This window comes from Leuresthes tenuis, unplaced genomic scaffold (genome assembly GCF_036924035.1).
Source record: "Leuresthes tenuis unplaced genomic scaffold, fLeuTen1.0.hap1 SCAF_7, whole genome shotgun sequence".
Classification (NCBI taxonomy): domain Eukaryota; kingdom Metazoa; phylum Chordata; class Actinopteri; order Atheriniformes; family Atherinopsidae; genus Leuresthes; species Leuresthes tenuis.
The window spans coordinates 34358220-34371126 of NW_027325361.1; positions in this window are offsets into that span (position 1 = coordinate 34358220).

Below are 12907 nucleotides of genomic sequence, written 5' to 3' on the forward strand. Positions count from 1 at the left end.
ATTTGGTATGGACTCAAGGGCTGGCAACCAGGTTGTCCAAAAACAGTGGTCAGTATTTTCTCTGAAGAAATAATTGGGATCCAGACTTGCAGTTTGGGGCATGCAAGGTCCAAGGACTTTTTAAAGAAAATATGAGGTTGCATTGTTTGGTGTCAAGGGAAAGGTCTCAACATGCAGTGGTATAGATAAAACATACACAAATGACCAAACAACCAGTAAAACCTCACAACAAATGCAAACGTATCTCTTAGTTTTTAGCTTGAAGCATCGGTGTACCTAAGCACACAGTTGCTGTAAAAATGCTGCTGTATTAATCTGATGATGAGCAATTTATTGGTTATGGTTGAAACAGCAAGCTGGCTAAAAATTAAATTTTGTCAGTTTTTCAGCTTATTTGCGTAAAAATACATTTCTGAGGATAGAGCATTGATAGAGTATTTCAGGCAGAAAACAAAACAAAAAAAACAATGGCCTTCAAACTCCTGGAACTCAAGTCTCGCCTAAATATTATCTGAGATACTGTAGCTTCTTAAAGTGGTAATATTGTCACTTTGAATACAATATCATTCACAGTGACAAAGTCTAATTTTTATGTTTTAAGTGTCCGAGTCACTCCTGTGAAAAACAACCAGTGCCACTTTTAAAGGTAACACCCCAAAAACTGAATCATACATGTATTGCATGCACTGACTCATCACTGTATGATGCATTAAACTGCAAACACAGAAGTATAGAATATACATATGTGTGTTTGTGTTTCTCTTTTCTATACCTGCTTAATCCAATTCAGGGTGGTGCAGGACTACAGCGAATCCCAGCTACCATTGGGCTTCCATCACAGAGATACTAACAGAAACACACACATATATATATATATATCCATCCATCTATTTTCATGTGCTTATCTGAGGTCGGGTCACAGAGGTAACAAGTCCAGGAGAGAAACCCAGACATCCCTCTCCCCAGCAACACTCTCCAGTTCCTCCTGGGGGATCCCAAGGCATTCCCAGGCCAGAACAGACATACAATACCTCCAGCAAGTCCTACATCTGCCCCGGGGCCATCTCCCAATGGGACATGTCTGGAAAAACCTCAAATGGAGGTGACCAGGAGGCATCCTAACCAGATGTCCGAACCACCTCAGCTGACTCCTTTCGATGTGGACAAGCAGCAGCTCCACTCTGAGCTACCCCTGGATGACCAAGCTACTCACCCTGTCTTTAAGGCTGAGCCTCACCACCCTCTGATGGAAACCTATTTCAGCCGCTTGTAACTGCAATCTCATTCTTTTGGTCACTATCCAGATGTTGTGACCATAGGTGAGGATTGGAACAAAGATGGACCAGTAAAGATGGACCAGTAATCGCCCTCATTACTGCTGACGAAGCCCCAATCCATCTGGCCATCTCGCGCTCCAACCTGCCATGACTCGTGAACAACATATCCAGATACTTAAGCTCCTCTGCCTGAGGCAAGGACTCATCCCCATCTACAGTCACCCTTCTTGTGGGCAATACCCTTCCTTCAAGCTCTGGTCCTCAGAGGAATGCGAGCTTGAGCATTCTATGCAATATCTTAGCTGTTACTAGACCTGCACTCTTCTGGACAGAGATCACGGATGTTCTCGGGATCTGCTGGAGTCACTCTTCCAGTTTGGGGGTCACAGTCCCGAGTGCTCCAATTATCACTGATACCGTTTACAACTTCTTATGATAATTTCCTCCTTGAGCCCATCATCCTTAGGTTGCGTTTTCTAAAGTCTACTATTATATCACATGTTTTATATACACTGAGGTCATTCTCCTCTCCGGAGACAGTGATGTTTTCAACCAAGTCCCTGTACGCAGACTAAACCCCACCATTTATGAGGCCCAGGATGGTCATTTCATCTGCGTACTTGATGATGACAGTGTTGTCCTGGGCTATACAGGCTGAAGAGTTCAAGGCTGAAGAGTTTAGGGCTGACACAGCCAGACACCTGTGCTGATTTTGAGTTCAGGGGAGACCCTGCCTTCCATTCTCACCACCTGTGGTCCGTCCATGAGGAAGTCCAAAATCTGGCTGCAGGTGGGAGTTGGGACTTCAAGGTCAGCTAGCTTCACAGTTCAATTTCCTGGTCTGATGGTAACTATAATCCAGGAAGAGTATCCTGACATAGGTTCTGCTGCTGTCCAAGTGTTGTAGGGTATGGCAGAATTCATCTAGTGGAGTAGATGGCAAACCATACAGGGTCAGTGGTGTCAGAGACCACAGAGACCGCATGTTTCAGTACCAGCTGTTCAAAGCACTTCATGGCCATTGGCGTTCGTGACACTGGTTTGAAGTCAATTAAACTGGATGAGTCTGGTTTCTTGGGGACCAGAAGGATGATGGATATTTTTAATGTGTGTGGGACTTCTGCATTTGTTAAAGACTGATTGAATATGTCTGTGTACACACCTGCTAACTGTTCAGTGATTGGCCTTTAGGACCCTTGGTAATACGCCTTCTGGGCCCACTAGCTTACGGGGGTTTACTTGCTTTCCGCTTTTTGAAAATGTGCCCTTTTTGTTGCTCTGAAGGACCTGCACAATTCGTACCAGGCCCACTTATATGCTCCTTCATCCCCTGACTTGAAAGCCTCATCCCATTGCCTGATTTTCATGCAACCATCTGCATTGAACCACATCTCTATAATCATGAATGTTGTCTGTTGCCTCTTTGAAAATATCCGTGTCTGTAATGTGCAGGCAGCTCTGCGGGTTCACCAGTGCACTCTCAGTCCAGATGTTAATATTTCTCACTGTGACCGGACTGGCCTCTAGCTGTTTGGTGTAAGAGGATTTCAGCAGGATTGCCACATGGTCAGATTTTCCAAAATGGGGTTTGTACTCAGCAGTCTATGCATTCCTGATGTTACTGTTGGAGTAGTCCAGTGTATTGTTTCCCTTGGTGGGAAAATTACACAGTTTTAGCATATTTTTTTTTAGATTGTAGTGATTAATTCCTTGGCAGAGGGGGCAATGTACACAACATTGATGCATTGTAGCTCTCTGGATAAATAAAACTCTTTGTACTTTAAAGTCAAGTATTCCACATCTGTGGAGCATCGATGTAAAATAACCATACAGCTTCACAAGTACGGCCATTCCTCCTCTGCGGGTCTTGCTGCTCTCCTCTATTTTTCACTGTGTAGAACTGTTAGATTTAGTCTTCTCTGGTTAACCAAGCGACAGAGCCTCTGCTCGGCTCCTCCCCGTCTCTCACATTGCCGCTTCAGCTTGTTGTTGCTAGGATAGTCCCTTTGCTGTTGCCCAGCCTGGTGTCGCAAGTAACTCAGGGAAAGAGAAACATACTCTAGTCAAAAAGTAATCTCTTACTGTGCTCTTGCACATGTATCAGAGTCACCAGATCACAAAAGATTTTAACTTTTGCTGCTGTCCTTATTCAAAACAAGTCTGACTCTATGTAATCTGCAATGTTGCACTGCTCAGAGTGCCATCATGAGCACCATATCTCCCCTCTCCAATTATGGGGAATGCTAGTTCACTGCCAAACAAGATGGAAGAGCAAACAGCACTAGCCCATAGTCAAAGGGAATACTCAGAATGTTGTTCATTGTGCTTCATGGAGACTTGGCTGCATCAGGATATTCTCAATGACAAAGTTTCCATTGTGAGCTTCCAAATTGTTATTGCTGACAGAATCTGTACTGCCAGCTGTAACCAAAAAGGGACAGATTTGTAACGGGTGGTGTATGGACCCAATTGCAGTACAAAGGAGTCAGAAGACAGTGGTAAAAAGTTCAAGGCTTTACTGAGACTCTGGCAAACGGTTTAGAAACCGGCAAACAGGAATCAGGAGAGGAGAGGCAAAGTTCTTGGTCAGGGACAGAAGGCTGGGTCGAATTACCAGGAGGCAGACGAAGCAGGGAATCAGGGACAGGCGAGGTCGGTACCGGTAAAGCTGGCAGGAGAACGCTGGAAAGACTTGCATGGCAAAGAACAATCTGGCAAAGGATAGAGTGTGGAGCTGGTGACTATATGCCGGGCTGATTGCATGTGATGAGAGGCAGCTGTGTGCACAGGTGAGTGGAGTTAACTGATGAGGTGTGTGTGACTGACAGGCTGAGTGGGGCAGAAGCAGGATCAATGGAAAATTACTGATGGTTGGATGACTAAACTGTGACAAGATTTTCTGTGTAAAAGCGCTGTGGATGCACCCCCCCTCACATTATGTATCACAGACTACACCAATTTCTATACCTTGTTCCAGTCTAGATTATTTACTGTTACCCAAACAATAACCCATGGGTAACAAGGGACAGCAGAGCCCTCCTTAATGATAAGAAAAGGGCCTTCAAAGCTGGCAACAAGAAGGAAGTGCGAACAATACAGGAGACACTCAGGATAAGAATCAGGGAGGCAAAGGACAGTCACAGGAGGAAGCTGGAGTGGAAACGCCAACAAAACAACACAAGAGACATCTGGATTGGCATGAAGACGTCACTGGTTTCAGACCAGCCAGCAGCAGACCAAACAGTAGCGGAAGAGTTGTGGGCAGTGTGGAGAGGGCCAATTAACTGAACTTCACCCTCCTTACAGCCACACAACCTCCAGTGAGATCTCCATTCACACGTCTGACTTCACTACCCTTACTTTTCAACATCAAATCAATTAAATTCAACATTTTTTTTCCATAGCACCAAATGTCATCTCAAGGCACTTCAAAGATATCTGACACTTCTTCTCATCCCCCACCTGTTCCCCACAAGTCTGCAGGGCCTGATGGTGTGAGCCATCTTTACCATGTCTTCAGCATGAGCCTGATTCTGCACAGGGTCCATCATGCCTACTAGGTAAGAAGCTGACAGCGATGCAGATGTAGAGTCCTCTTGTGTCCTGGATTGTTGATTACCTGATAGACCACAATACGTGCACCTGCAGTACTGTATGTCAAGTCTGCACTACAGGGTTTCCTAAAGGGCCCCATAAAAGTCAAAGTCAAATAAAGCTTTACAACAGTACATTGCAAGCAGACTGAAATTGTGTGTATCTAACTCCAAATGTGCACGAGTTACAATTTGACATACAACGAAGATATATAACTGTATTAAGACTTACAACACACTAGAACATAAAGTGCAATTGACATCAAGATATCAGGCATGATAGTGGTATCGCTAACAGTAGACAGTAACATATAACGAGCAACAAACAGACACTGTGAGCATACATTCTAGACTGTCAGTGTTTCAAGAGTCCTTAAGGTATGTATGTTGCTGGAGTGCAATAGTATTGAGTTACAACAATGTGCAATGAGGCAAAGTGCATGGTGCAACATCATGTTATCTCAGCATCATGGAGATAAAAGTAAACTTGATGCAGGGCAGTGTGTATCGAGTGGTTGTCCTTTAGTTGTGCGTGTGTGTATTGGGGCGGGGCGGAGGGGGGGGGGGGGGGTAAGGTCTTGCCCTCAGGAGTGAGTTTAGCAGTCTTATGGCCTGTGGGAAGAAAATGTTGCTGAGTCTGGTGGATCTACAGCGCATGCTGCTGTAGCGCTTGCCAGAAGGTAGAAGGGTGAACAGTGTGTGTGAGGGGTGGGTAGGGCTTTTGATGATGTTGATAGCTCTTCTCTGACAACGGGATGGATACAGGTCCTGAATGGGAGGTAGTGCTGATCTTGTGATCTTCTCTGCTATTCTCACCACCCTCTGTAGAGCTGTCTGGTCGGCAATGTGGCAACTGCCATACCAGACTGAGAGACTACTGGTGAGTATGCTTTCAATGGCTCCCCTGTAGAAGGTGGTGAGTGCTGAAGGGGGGAGACTGGCTCTCCTCATCCTGCGCATAAAGTGGAGACGTCGCTGTGCTTTCTTCACGAGGGCGGTGGTGTTGGTGGTCCATGTCAGGTAATCAGTGATGTGCACTCCCAGCAACTTGGGATCCTCTCTCCCTTCCTCTTCATCTTCAACACTGTGGACTTCAACTACTGCACAAAGACCTGTCATTTTCAGAAGATTTCTGATGACTCTGCTGAAGTTGGACATATCAGAGTGGGTGATGAGGTTGAATACAGGGCTATGACGGATAGTAAATAAGTAAGTAAGCTTTATTTGTACAGTGCCCTTCACAGACCAGGGTCACCAAGCGCTTCACAGTTACAACAGAGCAATAAAAAGGAAATACATACAATTTTAAGTTTGAAAGGCCAAGACAACTCCGTAACAATCATATCAGCCCCAAGACAACTAAGCAAAAAAAAAAGAACAAATAAATAGGTCTTAAGTTGTCTTTTGAATTACTCAGCAGACTCCCTCGAATGCAGAGAGAGCGGAAGATTGTTACAAAGCCTAGGAACAACAGCATCAGTCTCCTCTGGTCTGGAAGCGAGTGTGTGACACCATAAGTAAATTCTGATCCACAGACCTCAGATCCCGAGCTGGGGTGTAAGGTTGGATCAGATCACTGATGTAGGGTGGAGCCTGACCATGTAATGCTCTGAAGGTTAAAACCAGAATTTTTTTATTTATCCTAGAGGTAACTGGCAGCCAATGAAGGGCTTTAAGAATAAGGGTTATGTGAGTCCTCCTATTAGAGTGGGTCAGAATTCTCGCTGCAGGTGAGAAAGGTACTTCTTGTTTAGACATAAAAACATTACAATAGTCTAAACGTGAGGACACAAAGGCATGGATTATCAGCTCTAAATAATTTTGTGACACAATTTTTATGAGTTTGGAGATTTTCCTCAGTTGAAAAAGCAGTTTTTGGTGAGCTGTTTAGAGTGTTGTACTAATGTCATGTTTTTGTCAAACACAACACCCAGGTTTCTTAGGCTCGGTTTCACAGACTGGCCCAAGTCACCCAAGTACTGGTTAATCCCTGGAATGGAGTCATCAGGGGCAATAACCAGTATTTCTGTTTTGTCAACGTTTAACTGTAAGGTGTTATCACTTAGCTTAGCATGGCTACCAGTTCTCTTTCTCTATCTCCTGCTTTCAACTGCTCCGTGTGTCAGATGTTTAGTTACTCCTCTGCCTCCTTTAGTGGTAATGGTACATGTAACAAATGTAGTCTTTTTGTAGTTTTGGAGGCAAGGTTATCTGAATTGGAAGCTCGGCTCTGCACTGTTGAAAACCACCCGATAGCGAGCCAGGCCCCTTTAGTCAGTGCGGAGCCACCTAGCGTAGCTAGCTCCGTTAGTCGTCCCCGAGCAGATCCCGAGCAGCCAGGACTTAAGAGTGGCTGGGTGACTGTCAGGAAGAGGAGTCATAGTCCTAAAGTCAAGCCTGTGGTTCACCATCAACCTGTCCACGTTTCAAATAGATTTTCTCCACTCAGCGACACACCCGCTGAGGACAAAACCCTGGTAATTGGCAGCTCTATAGTCAGAAACGTGGCATTAGAGATACCAGCGACCATAGTCAAATGCATTCCAGGGGCCAGAGCGGGCGACATAGAATCCTATTTAAAACTGCTGGCTAAGGATAAGCGTAAATACGGTAAAATAGTTATTCACGTCGGCGGTAATGACACCCGGTTACGCCAATCGGAGGTCACTAAAATTAATGTTGCATCGGTGTGTAATTTTGCCAAAACAATGTCGGACTCCGTAGTTTTCTCTGGACCCCTGCCAAATCTGACCAGTGATGACATGTTTAGCCCCATGTCCTCATTCAATCGCTGGTTGTCTAGATGGTGTCCAGCAAACAACGTGGGCTACATAGATAATTGGCAATCTTTCTGGAGAAAACCTGGTCTGATGAGGAGAGACGGCATCAATCCCACTTTGGAAGGAGCTCTTCTAATTTCTAGAAATATGAACGAATTTATTAGTCATCCAAAAACATGACATCCCAGGGTTGAGACCAGGATGCAGAGTTGTAGTCTTACACACTTCTCTGCGGCTTCCCACCTGATGCTGCCCCCCCCCCCCTCAATCAAAAAACACAAAAGGAGCAAATCCTCTTGTGCAAAAAAAATTAAAAACAAAAACTTTAACTGAACAAAAACATCAAACTATTAAATGTGGTTTGCTGAATATTAGATCTCACCCTTTGAAGTCTCTGTTAGTGAATGATTTGATTTGTGGTCATCATATTAATATATTTTGTCTTACAGAAACCTGGCTGCAGCAGGAGGATCATGTTAGCATTAATGAATCAACTCCCTCTGACTATTTAAATGTTCATGTTCCTAGAACCACAGGTAGAGGAGGAGGAGTGGCAGCTATCTTCAGATCAGGGTTACTAATCAGTCCTAGACCCAAGATTAGTTTTAGCTCTTTTGAATCTCTGATTCTCAGTTTTTCCCACCCAAAGTGGAAATCACAAAAACCTCTTGTGTTTGTTGTTGTGTATCGTCCACCTGGCCCTTATTCTGAGTTTCTATCTGAATTCTCAGAGTTTTTATCCCAGTTAGTGCTGAGTACAGATAAAGTCACTGTAGTGGGTGACTTTAATATTCATGTAGATGTTGAAAATGACTTTAATTCTATATTAGACTCTATTGGATTTTCTCAAAGTGTTCACAGACCTACTCACTGCCTTAATCATACCATTGACCTTGTGCTGACTTATGGCATTGAGAGTGAACAGTTAACAGTGTTCCCTCATAACCTTGTCTTGTCTGACCATTTTTTAATAACTTTTGAATTTACATTACTTGACTACACGGTTTCTGAGAAGAATTCTACATATAGAAGGTGTCTGTCAGAGAATGCTGTAACCAGATTTAAAGAGTTGATTTCATCATCCTTTTCTTCACTGCCATGTGCTGATATGACAGAGGATGGCTACCTAAATTTTACTCCAGTAGAACTTGACTCTCTTGTTGACAGCACTACAGCTTCAATCCGTACAACACTGGACAATGTTGCCCCTCTGAAAAGGAAGGTAATCAGTCAGAAGAGGTTGGCTCCTTGGTATAATTCACAGCCGCGTGCGTTAAAGCAGACTGAAAGAAAGCTGGAGAGACAGTGGCGTTCCTCTAATTTAGAAGAGTCTCAATTAGTCTGGAAAGATAGTTTAATAACGTATAAGAAAGCACTTCGTAAAGCTAGAACAGCTTATTATTCATTATTGATAGAAGAGAATAAGAATAATCCCAGGTTTCTTTTCAGCACTGTTGCCAGGCTGACAAAGAGTCCGAGCTCTGTTGAGCCATGTATTCCTTTAACTCTCAGCAGTGATGATTTCATGAGATTCTTCATCAATAAAATTGTTTCTATCAGAAAGAAGATTAATGGAATCCTTCCCATTATTATCACTGATGTATCATCAAGTAGAGCAGCTTTAGAAGTATCTTTCGAACCTGAATTGTATTTAGACAGCTTCTGTCCAGTTGATCTTTCTGAGCTAACAACAGCAATAGTCTCTTCTAAACCATCAACTTGTTTGTTAGACCCAATCCCAACCAGACTGTTCAAGGAGGTTCTCCCCTTAATTGACACTTCCATATTGGATTTGATCAATCGGTCTTTGTTGATAGGATATGTACCTCAGACTTTTAAGGTTGCTGTAATTAAACCTTTACTTAAAAAACCTACTCTTGATTCAGAAGTGTTGGCTAATTATCGACCTATATCCAATCTCCCTTTTTTGTCCAAAGTTCTTGAAAAAATAGTTGCAGTTCAACTTTGTGATCATTTACATAGAAATAATCTGTTTGAAGAGTTTCAGTCAGGATTCAGAGTGCATCATAGCACAGAAACGGCACTGGTGAAAGTTACCAATGATCTCCTGTTAGCTTCTGATAGCGGACTTGTTTCTGTGCTTGTCCTGTTGGATCTCAGTGCTGCATTTGATACGATCGATCACAGCATTCTGTTACAGAGACTTGAACATGTTATTGGGATTAAAGGAACTGCATTAGGCTGGTTTAAGTCATATTTATCTGATAGATTCCAGTTTGTTCTTGTAAATGAAGAATCTTCCTCACACATTGGAGTAAGTCATGGAGTTCCTCAGTGTTCTGTGCTTGGACCGATTCTTTGTACTTTATACATGCTTCCATTAGGTAACATTATCAGACAGCATGGCATAAATTTCCATTGTTATGCTGATGATACTCAGCTGTACTTATCTATGAAACCAGATGAAACCTACAGGTTGGTCAGACTACAAGCCTGTCTTAAAGACATAAAGACCTGGATGACTCAGAACTGTCTGCTTTTAAATTCAGACAAAACTGAAGTTGTTCTCTTTGGACCTGAGCGCTTCAGGGAGAAATTGTCTAGTTATATAGTTACTCTAGATGGTATTTCCTTGGCTTCTAGTTCTACAGTGAGGAACCTTGGAGTTATTTTTGACCAGAATTTATCATTTGACGCACATATAAAAAAGGTTTCTAGGACTGCCTTCTTTCACCTTCGTAATATTGCTAAAATCAGGAACATCCTGTCTCAGGGTGATGCAGAGAAACTAGTTCATGCATTTGTTACTTCAAGATTGGACTACTGTAATTCCTTATTATTGGGCTGTCCCACATATTCTCTGAAAAGCCTCCAGCTGTTCCAAAATGCTGCAGCCAGAGTTCTGATGTGAACTAACAGGAGAGATCATGTTTCTCCAGTTTTAGCTTCTCTTCATTGGCTCCCTGTTAAATTGAGAATAGAATTTAAGATTCTTCTTCTCACATATAAAGTTCTTAATGACCGAGCTCCATCATATCTTAAAGATTTAATTGTAAGATATTTTCCTAACAGAGCACTTCGCTCCCAAACTGCAGGTTTACTTGTTGTTCCCAGAGTTTCTAAAAGTAGAATGGGAGGTAGAGCCTTCAGTTATCAGGACCCTCTCTTGTGGAATAAGCTGCCAGTAAATGTCCGGGAAGCAGACACCCTTTCCACTTTTAAGATTAGGCTTAAAACTTTTCTTTTCGATAAAGCTTATAGTTAGGGATGGCTCAGGTAATCCTGAAACATCCCATAGTTAAGCTGCTATAGGCTTAGACTGCTGGGGGACCTCATCTGTCACACCTTTCCTCACTTTGCTCTCTTTTTCCCCCTGTTTAATTTCAAAATTGATTTTATGTACATGTGACATTATTGTGATTATTAACCTATGTTTCCCTGTTCCAACAGATATCCTTTGAATGGCGTTATGGTGTTTTTCCCCCCTCTTTTCCCTCTTTTCTGTCTTCTCAAACCCCAGCTGGTCGAGGCGGATGGCCACCCTTCCTGAGTCTGGTTCTGCCAGAGGTTTCTTCCTGTTAAAAGGGAGACGTTCCTTTCCACAGTTGCCACAGGCACGCTCAGGACGGGAGATTGGACTGAAGACACGTTTCGGTGCAATCTGTTGGTTTCCTTAGCTAGGATATTAATTTTTTGAATTGGCTCTATATGAATTAATTGGATTATGATTACAATGAATTGAATTCCAATTGAACTCCCCCCTGAGCTGTCACCTTATCGTGGTGGGGGAGTTTGCGTGCCCCAATGAGTCTGGGAGCTATGTTGCCCGGGGCTTTAAGCCCCTGGTAGGGTCACCCAAGGCAAACAGATCCTAGATGAGGGACCAGACAAAGAACAGCTCAAAAGACTCCTTATGATGAACAAAAAATTTGGACCTCGTGATCCCTTGCCCGGATATGGGACACCGGGGCCTCCCCTCGGAGCCAGGCCCGGGGGTGGGGCCCGGCAGCGGGCGCCTGGTGGCCGGGTCTGTGCCCATGGGGCTCGGTCGGGCATAGCCCGAAATGATGACGTGGGTCCCCCTTCCGACGGGCTCACCACCCGTGGGAGGGGCCAAGGGGGTCGGGTGCGATGTGAGCTGGGTAGCAGCCGAAGGCAGGGGCCTTGGCGGTCTGATCCTCGGCTACTGAAGCTAGCTCTTGGGACGTGGAATGTCACCTCTCTGTTGGGGAAGGAGCCGGAGCTGGTGCGCGAGGCTGAGCGGTTCCGGCTAGATATAGTCGGACTCACCTCGACACACGGCTTGGGCTCTGGAACCAGTCCTCTTGAGAGGGGTTGGACTCTCTTCCACTCTGGAGTTGCCCGTGGTGAGAGGCGCAGAGCAGGTGTGGGCATACTTATTGCCCCCCGGCTGTGTGCCAGTACATTGGGGTTTACCCCAGTGAACGAAAGGGTAGCCTCCCTCCGCCTTCGGGTGGGGGGACGAGTCCTGACTGTTGTTTGTGCCTATGCGCCAAACAGCAGTTCAGAGTACCCACCCTTTTTGGAGTCTCTGGGGGAGGCACTGGAGAATGCTCCTACCGGAGACTCCCTCGTTCTGCTGGGGGACTTCAATGCTCACGTGGGCAATGACAGTGAGACCTGGAGGGGTGTGATTGGGAGGAACGGCCCCCCCGATCTGAACCAGAGTGGTGTTATGTTGTTGGACTTCTGTGCTGGTCATGGACTGTCCATAACGAACACCTTGTTCAGACATAAGGGTGTCCATATGTGCACTTGGCACCAGGACACCCTTGGCCGCAGTTCGATGATCGACTTTGTGGTTGTATCATCGGACTTGCGGCCGTATGTCCTGGACACTCGGGTGAAGAGAGGGGCGGAGCTGTCAACTGATCACCACCTGGTGGTGAGTTGGCTCCGCTGGTGGGGGAGGATGCCGATCAGACCTGGCAGGCCCAAACGTATTGTGAGGGTCTGCTGGGAGCGTTTGTCAGAATCCCCTGTCAGAAGGAGCTTTAACTTCCACCTCCGGCAGAGCTTCAACCATATCCCGGGGGAGGTGGGGGACATTGAGTCCGAATGGGCCATGTTCCGTGACTCCATTGCCGAGGCAGCTGATCGGAGTTGTGGCCGTAAGGTGGTCGGTGCCTGTCGTGGCGGCAACCCTCGAACCTGCTGGTGGACACCAGTGGTGAGGGAAGCCGTCAAGCTGAAGAAGGAGTCCTATCGGGCCTTTTTGGCCAGTGGGACCCTGGAAGCAGCTGATAGGTACCGACAGGCCAGACGGGCTGCGGCT